Raw genomic sequence first — 22,037 nt, forward strand, 5'->3', positions numbered from 1 at the left:
TTCAAGGGCAGAGAAGATTTAATGCTAAGTCTATTTTCATTGCGAGACTGCATTGTTTGTTTAGCAGATATCTATTAGGGTTTATGCTGTAAAATATAAAATAAAACTTTCAAATGAAATCCATATCATCGCAGAAGTAAAGCAGTATGCACATTACAGTCTTTATGGCAAATGGGACAAAATAACCAAGGAATGGGACATTGGAATGGCTGCAAGGGGGGCACTCCATTTGACCATGATTTTGTGAGGGGGGAAATGGCAGCAAACTCAGACAGCCCCAGCTGAACTATACCTCTCAACTATCCAGAATTTTGCAGAATGAATAGATTTTTGTTTCTTATTTTTGGTTTGTTCCTCATAAAATTTGTGGTTTTCTGCCAAATCAGTTAGGAATGAAGTCAATAAATAATGGCAGACATTTGAGTTTCAGATTTCATACCCTTCAAAAATTTACTAATGCAAGACCTACTACTATTCTATTATCTTTCTAAGTTTATAAGAGCAATATTTAAAATTTGTCTTTATTTTTGGGCCTGTGTCCCACTTCTTTGTATGGCTTTGTCCAAATGTCTTGCTCTGGTTGACAGGTATGAGTGTCAGAGCCAGCACCATCAGCCAGAGACATTTTAAACTGTGACCTACTTGTTGCTTTCCACTACCCATTGTAGTGGCTCTGGATGTGTCCAAGCAAGGCAAGGATCAGTTATGCAGTGTAAGTGTGCAGAGTATTCCCCCATCCAAGGTAGACCACAAGTATGACCGTGGCTTTTCATGTGTCCTTGATTTTGCAGAATGTTCTGGTTTTCTGTCATATTTTTATACTGCTGATTTATGCTTCTTATTATTCAGAAAATGCATGTTGTTGCAGTGCCCTGTTGATCTGTATTAAAGTAGCAATGCTTTAATGACCATCAGGTAAGCTTGTCGGAGATTGTAAGACGCAAGTAAGCTTTGATAAGCATACTGTTAAAGAACTACCAGCATTAAAAGCCTTTTCATTTTTGCCATGCAGAGAATATTTACAGGTTGGGAGGGTGGCCTAATGGTTAAGGTGTTTGCCTTACAAACACAAGGTGCAGGGTTTGAGTCTCACAAAGGATAATTGGCTAGGCTTAAAATGGCTCGCAAGGGCAGTTAGCTTAGTATGAACCTATGAGCTGCAGAGGTTTGCAGGTTCAGCAAAACAATACAATACAATAAAACAATACGTGTAAGCCTTGGGTATTAAAATGCATATGACAGTATTTGTAATAAAGGACAGGATTACAGTATTTTCAGACGCTCATTACATTTGTTGGAGACTTGCAGTTATCTTTTCAGGCTTTACCCGTAAACTAAACAGAATGCCAATCTATCATGTGTGGTTCATAACTTGTGTGGTAATCCTTTAAGCAATTTATCTTGAGCTTGTTTCTTGTTCGCTGTTCATTTTTTACTTTTATCATGTGTTCTCCATGAAACAAATAGATAGTTGTTGTCAGGCAGCAGGTCTTTTTTGGATAAGAAACATTTTTACAAGTGGGGGTATCACAGAGATTGCTATTTTCAGCGTGTTACTTGGTAATTTTATAAAGCTGAATATAAATTATAATTAGAACTGCAGTGCAAGGAGAAATGGTTTGAACGGAGTGCTGCTTGTTTTTTTTTTATACTTGATTTTGACTGGCATTCCAGTAATGTATTTAAAAAGCAATTTATTTTTTCATGCCTCACAACTTTTATGTTTCCATCTAGATATTAAGTAAGTTTGTCATGTAGCCAATGCATTGAAATATATTTTTCTTCTACACTTCATTTTGTCTTGATTGGACTCTCGTAATGACGGTTTGGCACCCAGGGCAGCGACCAGCCGCCACTGCTAAAGATAGTCCAGTAAACAGATTATATATAATAGTAAAGTGAATATCAGAATATCAGTTATATAGTTGTGTATTACACCGATTTGGTCAGTCATTTAGGCAGTTCAGGTAAGCAATGCAGTTCTGCTTATTTAATTTATTTAATTTAAAAAAGTTCACACAAATGAAATAATGAGCAACACATTTTAAAATACATGGATATTTTAAGGGAAATCTCACTCTTCTAATGTCCATTTAGTCTCCTGGGGTCAATTTGTGTCTGTTCTTCAAGTTCTTAATCACAATGTCAGAAACCCTCCTTTCCAAAGTACCATGTCTGGAAAATATAGCCCACTGGCTCAACAATGCTTGTAGTATCTTACTACAAAAACTAAATACACACAAAAAAATTGTTATTTAAATAAAGTGTTTTCAAAGATTATGTATCAGGCTACCACTCTTGGATAAATAGTGCATTTCTCTACTTATAATAAACCAATAAATGATTTTCTAAATAATATGAAGTATAGACATGGAATAATGTCAATCAACTTTGTTAAAGCTCAGTTGACTGCAAGTCTGACTTCAGACTTATGGACCTCTGCTATGTTGGCATAGGGGATAGGGAGGTAAGGCTTTCCTACTTATAAGGATTGAATGGCAGTAAAACACAACACTGTCTAGATCTATAAATCTGTGCTATCCAAAAGTATTTCCCTTGTGGTGTATGTTGGCACAAGGAAAGTTTGTAATTCAATTTTATTTGGTTCCAAGTTGCATGTCATTGATTGACCCAGTCCCAATAAATCATATGACAGAAGATGACATCATGCAGTTCAGAAACTCTAGTTCATTTTTAAAACATTCCATTGTCAAAAGTCATGAGTCAGAACCTCTAGATTATTTATTATTCAAAATATGACTTCTGCATTCAGCTACTTTAAGATAGTCTTTCCTTCATACATTAATTGGGGTTTTATATCAGTCATATATGCTATTTAAGTTAAAATTTGAAAGCCATTTGCTGGTGAGATTATGCAGATGTTTTATTTTTTTTTAGCAGACATCAAACAGTTCAATAAATGAGATTACATGGACACATTTCATTATATTACTAAAATATTTTCTGAATTTGTTCTTGCAAAGTACTTTCTTACTATTTCATGCAAACGTTATTAATGTAGTAAATCTTGCCATATAGTTTTACATCAAAATGATAGCTCAGTATTTAGTGCATAATATGAGGCAAAGATTCATTAGTATTATCTTTATCAAATTATATTATTAACAATGCATTCTTTTTAGTTCTGAAAGTCAAACAGAACCTATCTGAAGATTTGGATTTTGCAGATCTAAATCACACCATATTCTTTTAAAATGCACTGGAATAACCCGATGCTTTAAAGAGCATTAATTTAAAATTAAGCCGAAAGTCAATTTACCTTTCTGCTAATGATACTTTTGTGACCTATACTTTGTAATTGTTTCATCATACCAACACATCTTTTCCCTAAGTATTGTTTCCAGACCTCCATTTTTCATCAGCGTTTCACAAGTCCTTCTCTTGTTCTTGAAGGCTGAATATGATTAAACAATGCTTGAACCATATTTCTTTCAGTGCTTGCCATAAACATCAAAGTCTTGTCAAACCTTTTCATTCCTAATAGGCTTCTAAGAATTGCAAGGATTAATGAAAGGCCCTCATTTGACATGTTTGACTGATGAAGAATGTTCAGAAACCGATTAAAAACATCAGGCTGCAAAGACTTCTAAACAATTCTTTTGATGAAATTGCATTTCAGCTTGCCTTGGATACTTAAACATGATGTTTGGGTAATCATTTAATTTTAGGAAATTGGCTTCAAGCTGGAAACAAGCAGGCTGTAAGCAAATTTGCACAAATAAATCAAAGATTAGTAATGACTTCAGAATTCCTTGTTCTTACAAGCTGCTGATTACTTCTCTTCACTTGCTCAGACAATAAAATAAATTATTCTTTTTTGTAACAAATTATGGTTTCCACACATTGCAGTATTATGAAACTGTATTGAAAATAGTGAAGGTAAGATTTCCATGCTATTCATATTAAAGACCAAATCATTTTTTTTTTCTTTCTCCTGTAGTAAATCAAGCAGTTCAATGTCTGTAATGTATGCCAGAGTGTGACTAATCATTTTATTTTATATGCAGGATACTTTGTTGCTGACATTTGAAAGCCTACAAATAAAGACTTTTGTGATATTCTGTCTAGTATACATTAACCACCAGAATGTACACAGTGTACAAATGAATTCACATATCCTCTTCTAGACCTTATTTTATCTAAAATTGTTCCATTAACTTAAGTCATCTCTCCACTTACTGCCACATTTCTGCAATTCTTGTTTGAATTTAAATGCACTTGGATAAATAATGACTTATGTATCTTTTAGTATTACTTGTGCAGTTCATTCAAAGTATGACATTTTGTTCATTCATTTTGTAAGTACATGCAATGTTCATGCTTTCAGTCTATTCATACTAGTTATATGAAATGGGGCTTCTTTATTCAGTGAAGCATTTACCAGGGTTTAAGGCCCATTTCAAATTTGAGCATTATATGTTAACTTGGTTGAATCGTACTGCATTCTGGGTTATTTTCTAAATAATCTATAATGCTTTTACAAGTTCATTCTGAAAGAACCAAGAAACAGTAGTAGTTGTATATACAATAATTTTCAAGAATATGCTTGACAGGAATAATATGGCTTTAGATAGATAATTCTCAGATTATGGAAATCATTTTGTCTAACTTAGTTAATTTCTAAAGGCTTCTGAGTTAGTTCCATGACAATCACAGTTATTGTTTTCACATTCCTCACTAGGCCTGTCACTGAATACAATGCCTCCTTTTGTTCTGTATCTCTGTAAACAACTTATAGAAGAACGCATGCCTTAGAGATTCTTGAGTACCAAAATTATCAGACTATGTTCCTTAAGCTACCCAGACAAACTAAAAGCCCTGATATCATACTACACCTCATACAGGCTCAGGCATACTGACCTCTAAATAACCTTTTGTGCTGTGAAAGACTTCAGCCTTTTGGATCTCCTCTATCTTTATTTATTTATTTATTTATTTTATTTTACATTTGTTGACCGGGCTAGTCTAACTGGATACATGTCCATTTTCAGTAGAGGCCCGGGGAGAAAAGCTTCAAGACATATTCAAAAAATATGGGGAGATAAGCTCCAAGACAGATACAATATACAATAAAAAAAGTTGCAACAGTCCAAAGTTAAACAGCTGTTGGTAATATAAAGTACAGTACTCATCAAAAGCATAACTCAAATAATAATAGGTAATCATACAAGAGATGTTACTATATACATATATATGAATTGTCATGTCATAGTCTTTGGTATCTTAAGGATAAGCCTATAAAAGTGAGGAGTATTCATTAGTGTAAGGAAGGAAAGTTAGTCAGGGTTAGTACAGGGGCATAGCCAGTGGGTATGGAGAAATTGTTTTAGTTCTGTCTCCACAAAGCTAGTGGTGCAATGAACATCCACAACAAAAATCTTTAATCTCCAGTGGCAGATAAGCAGAAGATATCATAGATATCAAACCTGGCATGTTGTTTTTCTTTAACATACACCCCCTCTGTATTTAAAAAAGTAACCCTTTAGCTACCTTTAAATATAGAATAAAAGAATGGATGGACAATCACAAGTTTGCCAATGGTGAATGCGATGTAGTACATTTTGGTCAGTGTAGTTTATACATTCATACCTCTCAACCTCTTAGAACAAGAAATCTGGACAAAGCCACAAATAAAAGTGGGACATAGTTTCAAAAATAGGGACATTTTTTAAATATTGCTTTTAGAAACTTAGAAAGTTGATAGAATAACAGGTTTTGCATTAGCATGACCTTTCTGAAGCATATGGAGTCTGAAACTCAAATGTCAGCCATTATTTTCTAACTTCAGTCTATAATGAGTTGCCACTAATTTGCCAGAAAACTACAATTTTATGGAAAATGGACCAAAAGTATGAGGCAAAAATCTGGACATTCTGCAAAAATCTGTACAGTTGAGATCTATGAATGTATTGTAGTTTTACTGGTTTGTCTGTTTAGGTTTCTCACTGGTTACCTGAGCATCAAACCTAATAACGTCTTATGAACCATACAGTGCAGCTCTGTAACTTTGATTTTACATTTTCTCATGCTGTTTTATGTTATAATCTTTTATCTGATTTAATATGTGAATCAAGTCTCTTATTATGGTCTTCTCCTACTGAATGCTAGACCAGTGCACCATCTATACATTTTAAGAACAGCATCAAACCATGAAATTCACTGACCAGAACATCAAATGGAATTTCTGAAAATCTTCCTATATATGTATTTAGAAATACAGTTTAAATGGTCTCTCATCTAGCTTAACTTCTTCAGCTTAGCAAAACACCAAATGGAATTTTCCAGTAAATTCCTGTATATGTGTTAAATGCTTACAGCTTCAAATGTTTTTGTCCAGTTTCATTTGTCAAAATGAAGGATTAGTGTAAAGAGTAGAAAGCCAGTATACAATAGTCATGCTAGTGACAATTTCCAATGCTACATCAACACTGAAAATGCTGTCTCTGTATTGTTTTGTCAGGCTTTTGTGGATATGTATTTATGAAACCTGTATGATTTGGTACAGGAGTAGAGGCTGCCGCATATGAATATTTGAATGTGTCTTGGCAGATAGAAGCTTCTAGGAATGTGTTTTGGAGATGTAGACCACATTCTCCACAATGCCAAAGAGTATAACACGGGTTATTCTCCGCTATGTTAAAATGTATGGCATGTGGACCTGAATGTTAATGCCACTTTTATTTTATGGGAAGTTGATATCAGTTAAATTGAGATTGTTGTATGGTTTGTCCTATAAACTCTCCATGGTAACAGATGACCATTAATGTTCATGAATAAACACAGAATAAATATGAGTGCTAATAATGATGGTTGTCATTTGACAAGCTGAAGAAGATGCATCAAGGATAACACAGCCTAGCCAGTGGGAGTGTGGAGAGAGTCTCCTTATGGGACGATATCTGGTCAAGAGGATGAGGAAAATAATATTTTGTCACTACTCTACTGACAACTTGAGCTTCTTAGTTCTCAAAACCTTAGACATATTTGTCAGAAACTCATACAAGTAAGGGTAAAGTAGATTAGCACTCCTTTCAGTATATTACCTTTAGCTTCTTTAGGGTCCTGATTAAATGGTGAGGTTATATCAGATGCCCAGCTAAGCTGGACTAGGAAAATTACCCAAACCAATCCTGTTATTTATGATATGAGTGCACTGCATTCTTGTTATGGTTTAATGAAATACATATCTGAACCTTAATGTGTGTATTATCTGTAAAAAATATAATTCCAAGTGATTTTAATGAGGCATGGACATGTAAGTTTTCTTTTTTTTTCTTTTTTGTCCTAATAGACCACTGTCTACTGTGATACTTCTGTCTAGTGTGGTTATGTACTTTAGGAAGAACTCAAGATAAATACAGTTTAGGAACACATTATATTGTTTTAATATACATGAAACAAAATTTTCTTTCTCACAAAACCTGGAGAACTGAGCAGATACCTTAACTCTTTCCATACTGATGAGATACTCAGGTCATGTTAAAAGGGCAGAATCCCTAAGGTGGGATTTTGGGGATTTTATTAGGCCTCAAAATCTAAGAGTAGAGTATGGGTTTGCCCAACTCAATGCTGGGATGTATGGCTCATTTTCTGTCCAACTTGAGGACTGATACTACCAAGATTTTACAGGAAGCTGACACCAGCTAAACTTGGATAGTGACCTGATTATTTTGCAGTCTTCCATTTTTGGTGGCCACCAATATTCAAAAGGGAGCATCTAATAAACATGAGTGGTAATATGTATTTTTGAAATTTGATAATTCAGTAAGGTGTAATAGGAGTTTGCTTTCCTCTGCAAGAGTAAACTTGGTGACTCTCCTATGGGATGAATCTTCATGAACAGTGTGAAGAAAGCAATGCTGCTTTCATGGTTGCACTGAGAAGCCAAGCTTCTTAGCTCCCACAGCCTAAGACATAATGAGTGGAGATCTGCATTCATAACAGTACAGCTTATTAAAGAATTTTCAAGGTATTAGTTTTAACAGGTTGCATTGTGCATTGTGACTATTTCCTTTAGAGTTACTGTACTTGGAACTATTCAGTTAGACTATCTGTAGATATTACTCTACAGTTGTTGCAGCTGGATCCTGTGAGTAAAACTACCTGGTACTTATTGCTGCTACTAGTTAGTTAATGACCAAATTAACCCATTATTTCCCCTAGTGCTTGCAATTGATTTGATGTTTGCTCATTGCTGCTTTGCTGCTGATACTGCTTGTTTGACTGTTATGGAAATTGAAGTTATTGCTCTTAGTTACTGCATCTGAAACCATTAGCAAAAATATATGATTTAAATGTGTTAATTGCCACTGATTGAGTTACTGTTGTTTCATATTGCTGTTACCTTTACATTTCTGCACTTGTGAGTGCTACCACTTTTGCTTAATGTGTCCTCAATCTACTATCTGCTGTAGCCAGAGTCTACTGTAATCTCATTTTATATAGTATCAACATTTAGCCATGTCATACATTATCACCATTGTTATAATATTAATACCTGCCCATTTTATACTAAGTGTAAGCTATTGAGCCATCCTGCTTTCTTGTAAACTTCTGAATACACTGGTCATTATGGAATCTTGGGTAGCTTTTGCTTCCTCTCTAGTCACCCTGTTAGTAGTCATAGTATTTATTGAAAACATTGTAATGCTACCTCACACTGCTAATATTTATGAGATGTTTTAAGTATTCATTCAGTTTGAAGGTTAACTTCTTACCACAAAGCACATTTGCTAAGCACAACAAATATATTCAAACAGCCCAGTACTATTCAACTTTACCAGCGTATGTTGAGGTTGTTATAAAAACACTGCTTCAGCTTTGCAAATAAAGGAAAAAGAAACTTCAGCCACTAATTTACATAGTAGCAGACCTAGCGTCATCTAGTACACCCAGAGCCAATAAATATACTTCCATATCAGTCAACTTCTTTGTTCAAAAACTGCAAACAAAGTCAAAAATAATGGGGAGACAAACCAAAATCAGCAGCCTAATTTAAATGTTACTATAATTCACTTAAAAAGACAATTGAATAACATGCTTTGCATCAACATACAGTTTATAAACAGTAAGACGTATGCAACTCTAAGGCCTGCCATTTCTGACAGAATATAATCCTTAGCGATTTACTAGAGAATCAAAATATTTTCAAGGGACAGGGTAAAAATACAAGACAAACTCAGGGCCATTATATGAAAGTCTTGAACGTTATGAAATATTCATACCTCTAGGAATCATAAGGGTGCAGACTCAAAGCCTTTAAAGGCCAGTGAGACTGTATCCATCCTTGCCAATGTTATAGTAACAAGTGACTCTTTTGCCAGAAATACAAACACCACCCTCACTAGTCTGGATAAAAATATCATGGGATGACAGCCATCTAATAAGTTCATAGATTAATATGATACTAATATTAATCTATGAACCTATGAACCTATGGGATGACAGCCATCTAATGATGTAATACTTTTATGGACTTATTTTTTTAATCCTAGAAAGCAACCTGATATGAACAGTACATAGCTTTTTACACTGAATGTTTGAATACATGAGTATAGCTGGTGAACAGCTGTAAGAACTGAAGCTGAAATATATAATTATGGAACTTAGAAACTATCTAAAATTGCTAGGTATGGGTTATATGTGGTTGAAAATGACTTACTTCACCTGTTTACTCATTATTTTGACTTTGAAGGACTAATGTTGTTTGCTTGAAGCAATTAGAAATACTATACTATGGTTACTTCTTGTGTGAAATAAAATTGAAACACATTACTCTAAATTTTATTTTATCACAGTTCAGCATTTGAGAGGTATGCAATCAGCAGAGTGGCAACTGTCTGTAGATTGCTGTAACTTATCTTTTTTATTTCGTTAGTTTATAAAATCATCACTGTGGATTTGCAACACTAGTGTGCATTTGACTGAAGTAACTTAGAATAATTTACTGTAGCTACTGTGTGTTTGTATGAAACATTCTTGCAAGACAATGTTGTGGCCATTTATTAATATAATTCTTATTATTATCATTATAATTACCACTATTACACAGCTAGGAATTACATAGTCAATGACATGGCTGTAGTTGCTGAGTACAGGGGCTGCCTGTGGTTGAAAATGTTTAAATTGACAATCTATCTTTCCTTGTGTATTGCACATTTCTGTAAAGAAGGTTGAAATTCATTACTGTGACATTTTTATTGTAATCTGACATCTAAAATGCACATGCTCAGTGAGGGGACTGTACTTGATGGATGATATACAGGTAATCTACAGAAAATTGTGGCTTATCCTTGCTGCTATTTCATCACTGTTAAACACTCACTTATCTAGTGTAGCAGGAGCTGGTTCACATAGAGCAATCCTAGTTGCTGAAATCAGTGTAAAATCATCATTGCTATGGTTTATACTTTCATATGTGAGTGTGTGCAGTTGTGTTTGGAATGGTGCTGAAGTAAATTTAAGAGTAACAGGCTTGACAGAATTTCCTTTACTTTCTATCACAGTCAAACCTCAACACTGTATACAATATGTGGCCATTTTTTTGTGTTCCGGGCAACATGAGTATAAAAACATTTGTTCATTTGTGCAGTGGATCAGCTAGTAGCATTGCCATCTGTCAGTAGTTGGTTCTCTAGCTGTGTTTTTGGATGTGCTTCCTTTATTCTAAACTCTGCATGTTCTTACCATCTTTGTATTAATTTTATACAGGTGACATAGCTTCTGCAAACACCCCATACTTCACTACAGCAGCTGTAGCTGAATTGGTATTCCTCAAACTTGCCTGTAGGCAAACAGATAGTATGATAAACTAATGTGTGTATGTGGTTATGGGAGTGTGCAGGTATGTCAGTTGCACAAGTGTTCATCTTCTGATACTCCAGGCTTATCAGGGGTCATGGGTGTATATGGGCCTGCTGCATAACTGTAAGATGGCAACGGTTTTAAAATATATGACTGTAGTCATGTTATTCTTTCACTTTCATTCCTATCCAACATAAAAAGGGTATAAAAGGTGCTAGGGGGCTGCAGGAAGGCAAGCATTGTTCTGAGATATGATTTATATAAATATATACATATACATATCTATATCTATATATATATATATATATATATGTGTGTGTGTGTGTGTGTGTGTGTGTGTGTGTGTGTGTGTGTGTGTGTGTGTGTATCATTCTTCTCAGTTTATTGAGAAGTACCATTCTTTCTCAGCTTTAAAAATTAAATCTTGTGAGCAGTGTAATTCTTCCATAAAAAATAGGACATAATTTCTTTCCTTACTCTGGATTTTTAGTCAGGTCATCATTTTATCAAAACCTTTGGGGAAAAAAAACTCTACAATACATCTCAGAACATGTATAGCCACTTGACATCAAGGACTATTCAATGTCAAATATTTGTGAAATGTATCTTAGAGCATCTAGAAATGCACAGCTATTTTTGGAATTTGTGCCCTTCGTTCACCCACTTAATTTGTTTAATTTTCGAAAGTCTTCACCAGTTCAGGTGTGTTAAAAAGATGGAGGAAACAGTTCTAGAGTTAGACAGAGTATGAAAAAAGGAAGAAGTAACTCAGTTAATATGATGATATCAGAATGAGGGAAATGGGTCACAGAACATAAGCAAAAATTACCACCTTGCCCTAAATTTATTGCTCAGTATTATTGATTCAGTCAATTGACTCTAAAGCCTGCATGAAATCTAAACAATTCAGACTTGTCAGCATGAAAACTGCATTTCTAGGTAAGCAAAATATAATATGAAATGATAGTTTAGTATACAAAGAAGTGGGACAATGTAGCAGTTAATGACTGCTGACATTTATGTTTGATCATGAATAACTTGCCTATTCATAACTGTTTTGGACTCCACTGAGATTATCAATATTTATCAAGGGTATTATCATATCAAGAATGCTTCCTCAGCACCCAAAATTTGAACCCTCAGATTTCCAAATCATTCTAAACATAATTAATTATCAGTTTGTTGCAAGATATAGAGTGCCCTGCATGTCCCTTACTGACAATGATAGCTATCATAAAACCTCAGCTAGCTTGTTTGGGTCTTATCAGGTGTAGAAATCACTGCAGCCCTACAACACAGTTTAGAACAAACTATGTTTGCACACCGAGAAGTAAATGGGGACCATACATAAGAGCCTGAGACAAAAATACTTTGATACCAAATAAGAATAACAGGGTTGCACAAAATATCATAGTTGTGCAGCAGGAAATTAGGATTCTGGCTTGAGGAATCCAGACATTCTGCACCTGACTGATAATGCGGAGGTTCTCCTTGTCACCTTTTGTAGGAGAATAGAATATGATGGATGACCTTCTAAGCAGAGGAAGTCATCACAGTGTTACTAAATGGGGATATACAATAGGTATTAAAACCCAAAATGTCAGTGATTATAAAGGTGATCTTGCTGCCACATACAGCTGCTGCATCATCTATTGGCTAGAGTACTTCCAAAACTGGATCTGCATGCCTTAATAACTCACAAAACTACAAAGGTTTGGTAGCAGTTGATCACCTGTGCAGTTCCTTTCCCTGCTACCTTAGAGACTGGATAGTTAAGATGATCCTGTGATAACAGAGCAACTCTTTGACTTAGTCAAACATTAAGTGATGTCTGAAGAGCTGTCAACTGCTATTCCACAGAAGGCCTGATCACTGAGCACTGTAAAAAGAAGCTAGTAAGCTCATAATTAGAAAAATAACTGAAGAGTCAAAGGTATATACAGAAAATGATAAAGAACTTAGAAAAAAGAAAGTTGAATTTAATAAACACTTGGAAACTAAAATGTTAATGATGAGATAAAAAATGTCCCATCTTGTCTAAACCAATGCATTATGAAGTATGGCTTTGAAAGAATTACAAGAAATGAAACATTTAGCGATAAGCACTGCAGATAAGGGGGGCAACATTGTCCTTATGGATAGGATTAGTTATGTTGACAGTATGTCTCTATTATTGTCAGATGAATTGACATATTCTGTATTAACTAAAGAAGTAGTTGAAACTTATTATTTTGAGGTTACACAACGATATGAATGAATCTTATATGAGTAGTTGAGAAACCAGTTATGCCAGTTTTATATGGTCTACCCAAAGTGCACAAACACCCTTGTTTACCTCCCATGAGGTCAATTTTATCTGGTAGGGGTTGGCTCTCATAGCCTCTGTCGATTTGTGTAGAGAAAATGCTCACACCTATCTTAGGTACTACACAGACAGTACTTAGAGATATGAAACTGTTCCGTCACACTGTATATGAATGCACTAGTACTATGTTGAAGAATGAAAATGTTTTGATGGTGACATTAAATGTTCGATCTTTATTTACAGTAATACTTAAAGATATTGGTTTAAAGTATACTAAGTTGTATCTGCAAGCACATATTGGTTATGACACAGGTAAGATTAACTTGATCTGTTTCTTTATTGAACTTATTCTTACAAACAATGTTTTTATTTTTGGAGAAAAGTATTATTTACAAAAGCTAGGTGTAAGTATGGGCACGTCCGGTGCGAATAGCTACACCAATATTGTTTTGGCAGGCAATAGCTTTTCTAAATAAGTACTACAGACAGTTTGCAGATGATTTGTTTTTGTTATGGACTGGAATGATTTCAGATTTACAAGGTTTTCTTTCTTTTTTTAATGATTCTATTTCTTTTCTTTCATTCACCATAATGTGCTCTAAGACTAGAATAGAGTTTTTTATATAGTAGTAGAACTACTACTGGTAACTTTATCTCTAGATTAATTAGAAAAGCATGTAGGAAGAATCATATCCTACATAGAAATAGTATACACCCTGGATTTATATATCACAATATTATAAAAGGACAAGGAATGAGAATGTCCAGAATGGATTGTTAGGATACCCTTTATGAGGAAGACCTTTCTGTTTTAAGTCTGATTTATACGAGAGAGGCTATTCAGATCAAGAGGCTAACTTACATTTGAATCGCAATAAGCTTGCTAGATCAACTTGAGCTAAACCCTATTTTTTTTTTATTTTAATCCATCATTACAGAGTAGTTCTACTTGCACTAGACCTCTAAGATTAGGTATACCACTATACTATTCTTCAAACAGCATAACCATCCATGAAGTTTTTAAAAGGAATTGGCATATATTGTTAGCAGATGATAAACTAAAAGAAATTGTAGGTACAGAACCTAGGTTTTATTATAGGAATAGAAAATCTTTTTAAAGGTTGCTTTGCTACAACAATAGTGCCTGATTACAACAACCATTTTCACATTGTAAAGGCACGCATCCTTGTAGGACTTACATGTTCTTTTATAAATTGTAGCAGTAGTTTTTTTTGTGCACCCTACTACTGGTAAAAGGTTCTATCTCACTAAATATTCGGGTTGCTCTACTAGGAATCTTGTACATTTGGCTAGGTGTTCAGCATGCTGCTCATTCTATGTAGGGAAGACTGATCATTCTCTAGCAAAACGCTTTATGCAGAAAGGGTCAGGGCATTCTTTTTTTTTTTTTGGTTCAGCAAAACCTGGATCATAGCATGGGTATGGGGAATTTAGTTAATCTAACTGAGAAGAATTACCTTAGATGTATGTTGACGTTATAGGCCGATCGAGGCTGGGGACTGAATGAAATGGTATCTTTAAAACCACACCTTTAGTCACACCCCCTACTAAGGGGATTGGACTTTTGGTCTCTTTTGCTTGAAGATATGAATATGTCATCTGTCTTTTAAGTTTTATTTTTTATGCTACTAACTTTTTAAAGGTATGATGTTTTATTTAAAAAAATGCACACTAGAATATATTTTTATTTCAATATTTAATGTTATAGATGTTTTCTGATTTTGATGTACGCATACTTTGCAATGTGATTCTTCTATTGTAATGTGAATGGATATTTCTGGATTTGCTAATATATTTAAATGTTTTAGCTGATTGTCAGCTTCATTAATCTGAAGAAGCACCCTGGCTGGCTCTCATCATTTCATTAAAGTTTTATTGAATTTTTTCCTTTGTTTTGCACTTATTCCTTGCATTTCTTCTGAGGATGGTTTTTCAGCCACTGTTAGATTTTTTTTTTTTTTTGTGAAGTATGCACCTATAGGGAAAACTAATCTTTGTACACTGAGATTACATAATATATTCTTTTTGTTTGTAATTTTGTAGAAAACTTTAACTTTTGGGTGGATGGTTTTTCAGCCCTTCTTGACTTGAGAAATGTATTATTTACATTAAATGAAAACTATGTTCCTAGCTACTTAAAATATTGACAAAAGTACCAGGCAAATATGTATTGATAGTAAGAAAAAGGAATAACCTACAGCTAAGGAAAAACTACACCTTTTACTAGGTACAGTACAATGCTGTGTTGGATTAATTCCCTATATAGAAAGACATTCTCCAATTTTTGATGTGTATCCTATGAAAGTGAGAGTTTGCAGCACTCCACAGGAAGTAAGGACATATTTACTAAAAAGACTCCCGAGTTAAAAGAGAACCAGAGTGAAGGGTAACTTCTTTTCAGAGTTAAACCTGGGATGAGGTACAGAAAATCCTTGCTATAACACTACCAAACCTGCTTTTGTTGGAGAAGAGACAAATCCTACTTCATTCCTGGTCACAGGACACAAGTCCTACAGAAACTCTGATAGACGTTATGGTATGCCAACTCAGCATGAAGAAAGCACCATGGAAGGCTCTCACACATAGGGAAGAACTTTTATCTATTTTCATATTTATGCATAATTACATAACTGTATAATTTCATCTGGGGATAATTCTTCATTGCACCAAATTCTTGGATGTGTACAATAGGGGATAAAAGTAGCAGACATATTTCTTTGCTATTATCTAGGAGACATGTATACCTATGCATAAGTTGTTTAACCAAATTTTTTGTACTCGTGTAATCTTTGAAATATTGTGCTTGAAATTTTCCCTCATACATTTGTTTTTTCTGCACCTCTGAGGGGCTGAAAAGGGTTTGGATATGATCCAATCCATCCAGTCAACAAAGATAGGATGAATAAATGTACTTATAAGAACTGCTTGTACAATTCTTAGTATGCTTTGCTACTGTAACTTCTAGACTTATTTACATAGAACCAGAAATCGGTCTACACGATCAATATGCTGGTAGTAGCTAGCAAAAATAAACTACTTTGTGAAGTAGATTTTTGTAATATCTTTCATTAAAGTACACAGATTTTATACTTTGTCTTTAATAATGCACTTATATTTTTGCATAATTTTGACACTCATATTTTTAAACTCTTCTGCTTCAGTAGTATCCAACAATCCTTCTGGAAGTAGAAAGAGCTAAGTGCTATCTGGTAATCAAATGATATGCAAATTAGCTACCCAGATTTTTGGCTGGATGTATATAAGTTCAAAAGCCTTTGGATCTATTTTCAGTACATAAAGGATGAAAGATACGCTATAGTGTTTGCATGTTTTTTTCCATCCCATTGGACATTATACATGTTATCTTGTGTTATAAGTAAAAATGTTTGTTTTTTGAGTCATTGAATAGCTCGGAAATATTATTCAGAAATATACTCATTTTTACCAAAATATAATTCCCATTCTGTTTTACAGTTGTGTAACTCATGAGAATCCCTGAAGCCCTGAAGGTAGTGAACTGCAGCTGTCTCACTGCATGATATTGCAGTAGAAAACTATAAGTTAGGGACTGATCTCCTTGCAAGGGTAAGAAGCACCCTTGCTGACTTCCCCTTTGTTTTACAATCCCATGAAATCATTTATTAACAAATATGTGAAACATTGGTCTTGACACAGAGTACTTAACCAGGTCAGCAAGTTCATATCAACAACTCAACCAAAAAAAAAAAAAAAATAAAGTAGCAAGATAAAAAAAAGGATTTAAACCCTGAAATCTTGGCACTGGAAACAGCAACTGTTTGTGAGTTACAAGGGAAAGTGAGAGGGCACCTAAACATACCTCTCAACTTCATAGAGCAAGGAATCTATACAAAGTCAAAAATGTGGGGCAAAGACCCACAATCAGGGATCAGTTACCACTGTCCGCATCTCTGTTTTTTTTTTTTTTTTGTGGCATAAAATGTTAAAGATCAGTCCTTCATAATAATGGGCTTCATCTTGATGCCTGCAGACACTAAGCTTTATACTCATCCTCTCCTAAATAAGCTACACATTTCTATCTGGTTTTATGGCAGAATTTAAAAGAAAATACATACCTACAAGTGCAAACTGTCATTGATAATCTACACATCACAGTTCTCTGTAATCTCTAGTAATATGACTAGAAATTGTTGGGACAATACTGCAATCTACCCTGAACTCTTGAATACCTGTGCTTAGATGGCATAGAAATAGTACACGAGTTTGGTTATGTATGGCCTGTTACTATTATTGTGGGATAGCTGTGGATTTTATTTTATTTATTTATTAATTAATTTATTTATTGATTGATTGATTATTGATTGATTGCAGACTTTATTGGCACAGTCTTTTTTTTTCAATTCACTTTAAATGTATAAGTGTGCATGTATACATACACTTACAAAAAAGGTCTTTTTCATTTTATGAGGAAACTCACTGGGCAAACTGTTTAGAACTGACTGTACTTGCATGTCAGACCATGCACATGCCTGAGTGAGGTATCTCTCATGCTTTTGTGGTTTTGAGTTTGCTAACATGTAGCACTGAAATATTTAAAACAATGAAATTAGCATTTTGAAATATATTAGGTGAAACTAATTCATGTGCTAAGGACTGCTCACCTCCCTATAATATATAACACCCATTCTAATGCACTACATGAAAGCAAGAATGGAGTACTTCATTATGCTGCCACTACTTGTACACTAAAAAGTAATATAAATAATCCTGTAAGCATGCACATGCATCTGACTGAAAGGTAAAAGTCTTGGATGATTTCCTGTATATCAAATGGAACCATTTGAACTAAGAATCATTGGAATGACAGGAAATACAAGGCCACTAAATCAGACACCATGGGTGTCTTGCCAATAGCCACATTGAGGCTAGCAACCTTTTCAAGGACTGCAAGACCTTAAGTCCTGTAGTGTGTTTTAGTTTACCCATCCAATTGTCTAAGCTATTTTTGAAGGCATTCAGGAAATTGCACTATGTGACATGCAAGGGGAGGTACTACGGAATTAACTGATCTGACCATTTCTTTTTAGTTATTCCCAGATGTAGAGTCAACACTCTTGTTCTAGCATTAACTACACTGCTTCACATGTCAAGAAACAGATGGTTTTGGATGATGGGATCCCTAAGGGCATGGAAAGCAAGGCAGAGGTCTTCCCTCAAGAATATAAAAGGACACTGAGGATGTGGGGAGTGACTCCAGCATTTCCTAATACCTACAACTTTTGAGGTTTGTGGTTCTTTTTGTCTGGAACCGTTGCAGTCTTCTTCTTTTTTTTTTTTTGTTTTTTTTTGATAAATGCAGACATACAGCAACAAGAAGTCACAGAAGAACACAGTGTCATGGTAGAATGAGCACTGATCCTGCCTGGAATAATTTTACTGTAGTGAGAGTAACAAAAAGTAATAACATGAGACAACCTTTTCTAGAAAAGCTCAACCAGGCTCTGCTACACTTTGCTGTGAGGGTATGGTTAGTTTGATTTTTATTTGTTGTATTACTTTATTGCCTTTTTCTATTTTGAATACAGTGGTTTGTTTTATTTACCTTGTGTTTTACTTGTATTCTGCTTTTAACTGCATATTAAAACTTGAAAAGAGACCAAAGCTCTGTCTCTTGTGAGTCAGGCAGAACTTTTTTCCCCACCCTCCCATCCGGTTACTGTAGTCTTCTTAAACACCACTGTCTTTCTAGTTGCCTTCCCCTTATGTTAATTTGACCATATATCTCATTTCCTATCTGTATTACTTGCTTGTTTGAGTAAGCACAGAATTATCATTTTGTGAAATCACTCCCCTTCAACTATTTAAATTTATTGGCCATCCTACTGTATTCCATAGTACCAGAATACAAAAGTGACTAGCCCCTTTCAATCTATCTTGATGTTTTAAAAATAGTGACTCTCCACTAAAACGTAACCTTTTAGACAGGTAAAACTTTAGTTACCTACTTTCACATCTAACTCCTCTAGTGCACACTGCAGTGTTTAGGATAAACATTTTTTTTTCATATTACCTTTAAGCCTCCCTGTGACTAGCACTTGCTTTAAAACCTGCTGGAAAGCACAAGGAAGTCTTAAACTGATACAAGCACTCAACTCTCCCTGTTAATAAGGAGAAATTAATCATAGGCACTAAACAGCCTATAATTTGCAAAGTACCTTGTTAAGGTAAGAGAAAACAGCTCTTGTACTTTTCAAAAAAAAAAAGCACCAAACCAGTCATGTCCAAGGGTCAGCTTCCTGTGATTTCTCCTGTCCACCTGGCGAATCTGGGCATACTTGGGCAATACAGCAATTGCCTCATGTACACAGACAACCCTGTCCTCTTACCACCCAACACTACAACCTGCAAGAGATGAACTTACATAGCCAAACTGGAAGCAAGGCTCTCTCCACCCAAGATTGTGCTAGACAGTCAAGAGGAGAAGGTTAATGCCCCCACTACACCTCAAGCAACACATACCCATCGTAAACCCACACCACCTACACCCACACATAGCAACACTAAATCCACATATGTGGAGGCCCTTAACATTAACCTGCCCAAGCAACAAGGACCTCCGATGCTGACACGCAAACAAACACGAATCACAACCAAAGTGTCACATAGCTCACAACTCCAGTGTGCCACCCAACAACAGCTCCTAAGGCAAGATAACGTACCCAACACTTTAGTCATAGGTGACTCTATAGTCAGGCACACTGATGTCCCACTCATCATGTTGAACAAGGAGAAAATTACAGTCAGCTGCCTGTCAGGTGCCAGGATCTGCCACATAATGCATGCACTCAAGTCACTCCACAACAAGTACAAATACGACTCTATCATTGTCCATGTTGGAGTGAATGACTTGAGATGTACCTCCCTAGACTACATGAAAAGAGACATGGAAGACCTCTCAGATCATGTGGCCCAGGCAGGTATGATGCTAGCCCTGAGTAGCATCTTGTCTTTGCCCAGAATGATACCACAGTATAAGGACAAAATTATTGACTTCAACAATTGGTTAAGCTTCTGGTATCATTCAAAGGGGATCCAGTATCTGCCTGCCTGGGACAACATGATCGACAGACCACGATGCTTTGCCAGAGATGGTCTGCACCTGTAGCCCCTGGGATTCAGGTTACTGGCTAAGGCTCTTGCCACCCCTATAGTGCCTTTTTTAGGCAAAGTTCAAAGGACAAAACCACCACTGCAACAGGTACAAGCATGCAAAATCTGAAGGTAATGCTACTCAATGCTAGAAGTCTAAACCTAAAAATGCACTCTCTCGAGGCACTCCTAAAAATGGAGAACATCGATATCTGTGCAGTAACTGAGACCTGGTTCAAGGCTCTAGAGAGCACCCCTGCAATATCAGGCTACAACTCTTACCACATTTTCCGGCCACCAAACCAGGACCGAAACAATAAAGGTGGAGGAGGGTCCATATTCACCAAGGATATTCACAACACCAGGCTAGTTGCCCAACACAATGCATCTGAAATTCTCCAGGTGCAACTAACACTAGGTAAGACTGCAATAAGAGTTATTGCTTGCTACAGATCCCCCACCATGCCCCAAGATTGTCACTACACCTTTATAAACATACTAGAAAATATTAAGACACAACCAAACACCCTAATACTGGGTGATTTCAACTACCCTGCCATTAACTGGGAAAACTACTTATGTACCAACACCTTTGTCCAATGGTTCTTGGAATTCATAAATTCCAATGCCCCGGATCAACTAATCCTTAGTCCAACCAGGGGCTGCAATATCCTAGACCTGGTCATTACCAACATGGGAAATCGATGCTCCACACCTATGGTCACCCCCTCGTTGGTCAGGTCTGACCATAAGCTAATAACCCTTGACATCCACACCCCCTGTAAGGAAACCTCTGTAAAAAACTTCTCCAAAGCCAACTTCATGCTACTCACGTCAGAAGTGACTAACTTCATGACATCCATGCAGACAGGAACTGAAAGTTCGACTGCTGAATGCTACACTAAGGCACTGTATGAGCACATCCACTCGTGCATGAATCGTGCCATCCCAAGTATAACCAGGATGCTCTTCTCCGAAAAAAGGAAGCCAATCTGGTGGTCCCTTGCCATAAACAAACTTTACAACAAAAGGAAGAAACTGTTGCAGAAAAGAGGAAAATCCCAGGATGCAAAACACTCCCTTACCAGCCTCAGTAAGAAGCTGAGGTCCCTCATAAAATCCACCAAAGCAAATTACGAAAATAAAATTGCCAAAGATTCCAAAGACAACCACAAGGCATTCCAGCTATGTCAAGAATCTAAATGGCAATGCTCAGATCTGCTCTGAGCTACAACAGAATGGCATTCAATATACTGATCCCAAGGATATTGTCAATATACTGGCAGATCGATTCAGTGCCAACTTCACCCAGCTCTCACTCCCTAAAGGGCCCATCTCAATACAGAAAGATTGCCAAAGTCCAGTAATAATGGACACACAGGTAAAAAACGCACACTCCAAAGCTAAGAATACAGCATCCATAGGACCAGACGACATCCTGGGCTGTGTACTACATGAACTACAAAATGAACTGGCACCTCACCTAAGTGTCATGTTTAATCATAGTCTCACCTCAGGCTTCATGCCCACTGAGTGGCACACAGCTACAGTTATCCCACTCCACAAGGGGGATCCTCCTTGGATCTTGGGAACTACCACCCCATCAGTCTGATGAGCCTGATCTGCAAGGCCATGGAATGTATTATCATGGAACTTATAAACAAAGACATTGGCAAGCTTCAAACACTGGACACCACCCAGTTTGGGTTTGTGAAGGGCTGATCTTGTCTCCTGAACCTGACTGACTTCTTCAAATCAG

The sequence above is a fragment of the Protopterus annectens genome, chromosome 5.part1 (genome assembly GCF_019279795.1).
Source record: "Protopterus annectens isolate FY-2018-M chromosome 5.part1, PAN1.0, whole genome shotgun sequence".
In the NCBI taxonomy this organism is placed as follows: Eukaryota; Metazoa; Chordata; order Ceratodontiformes; family Protopteridae; genus Protopterus; species Protopterus annectens.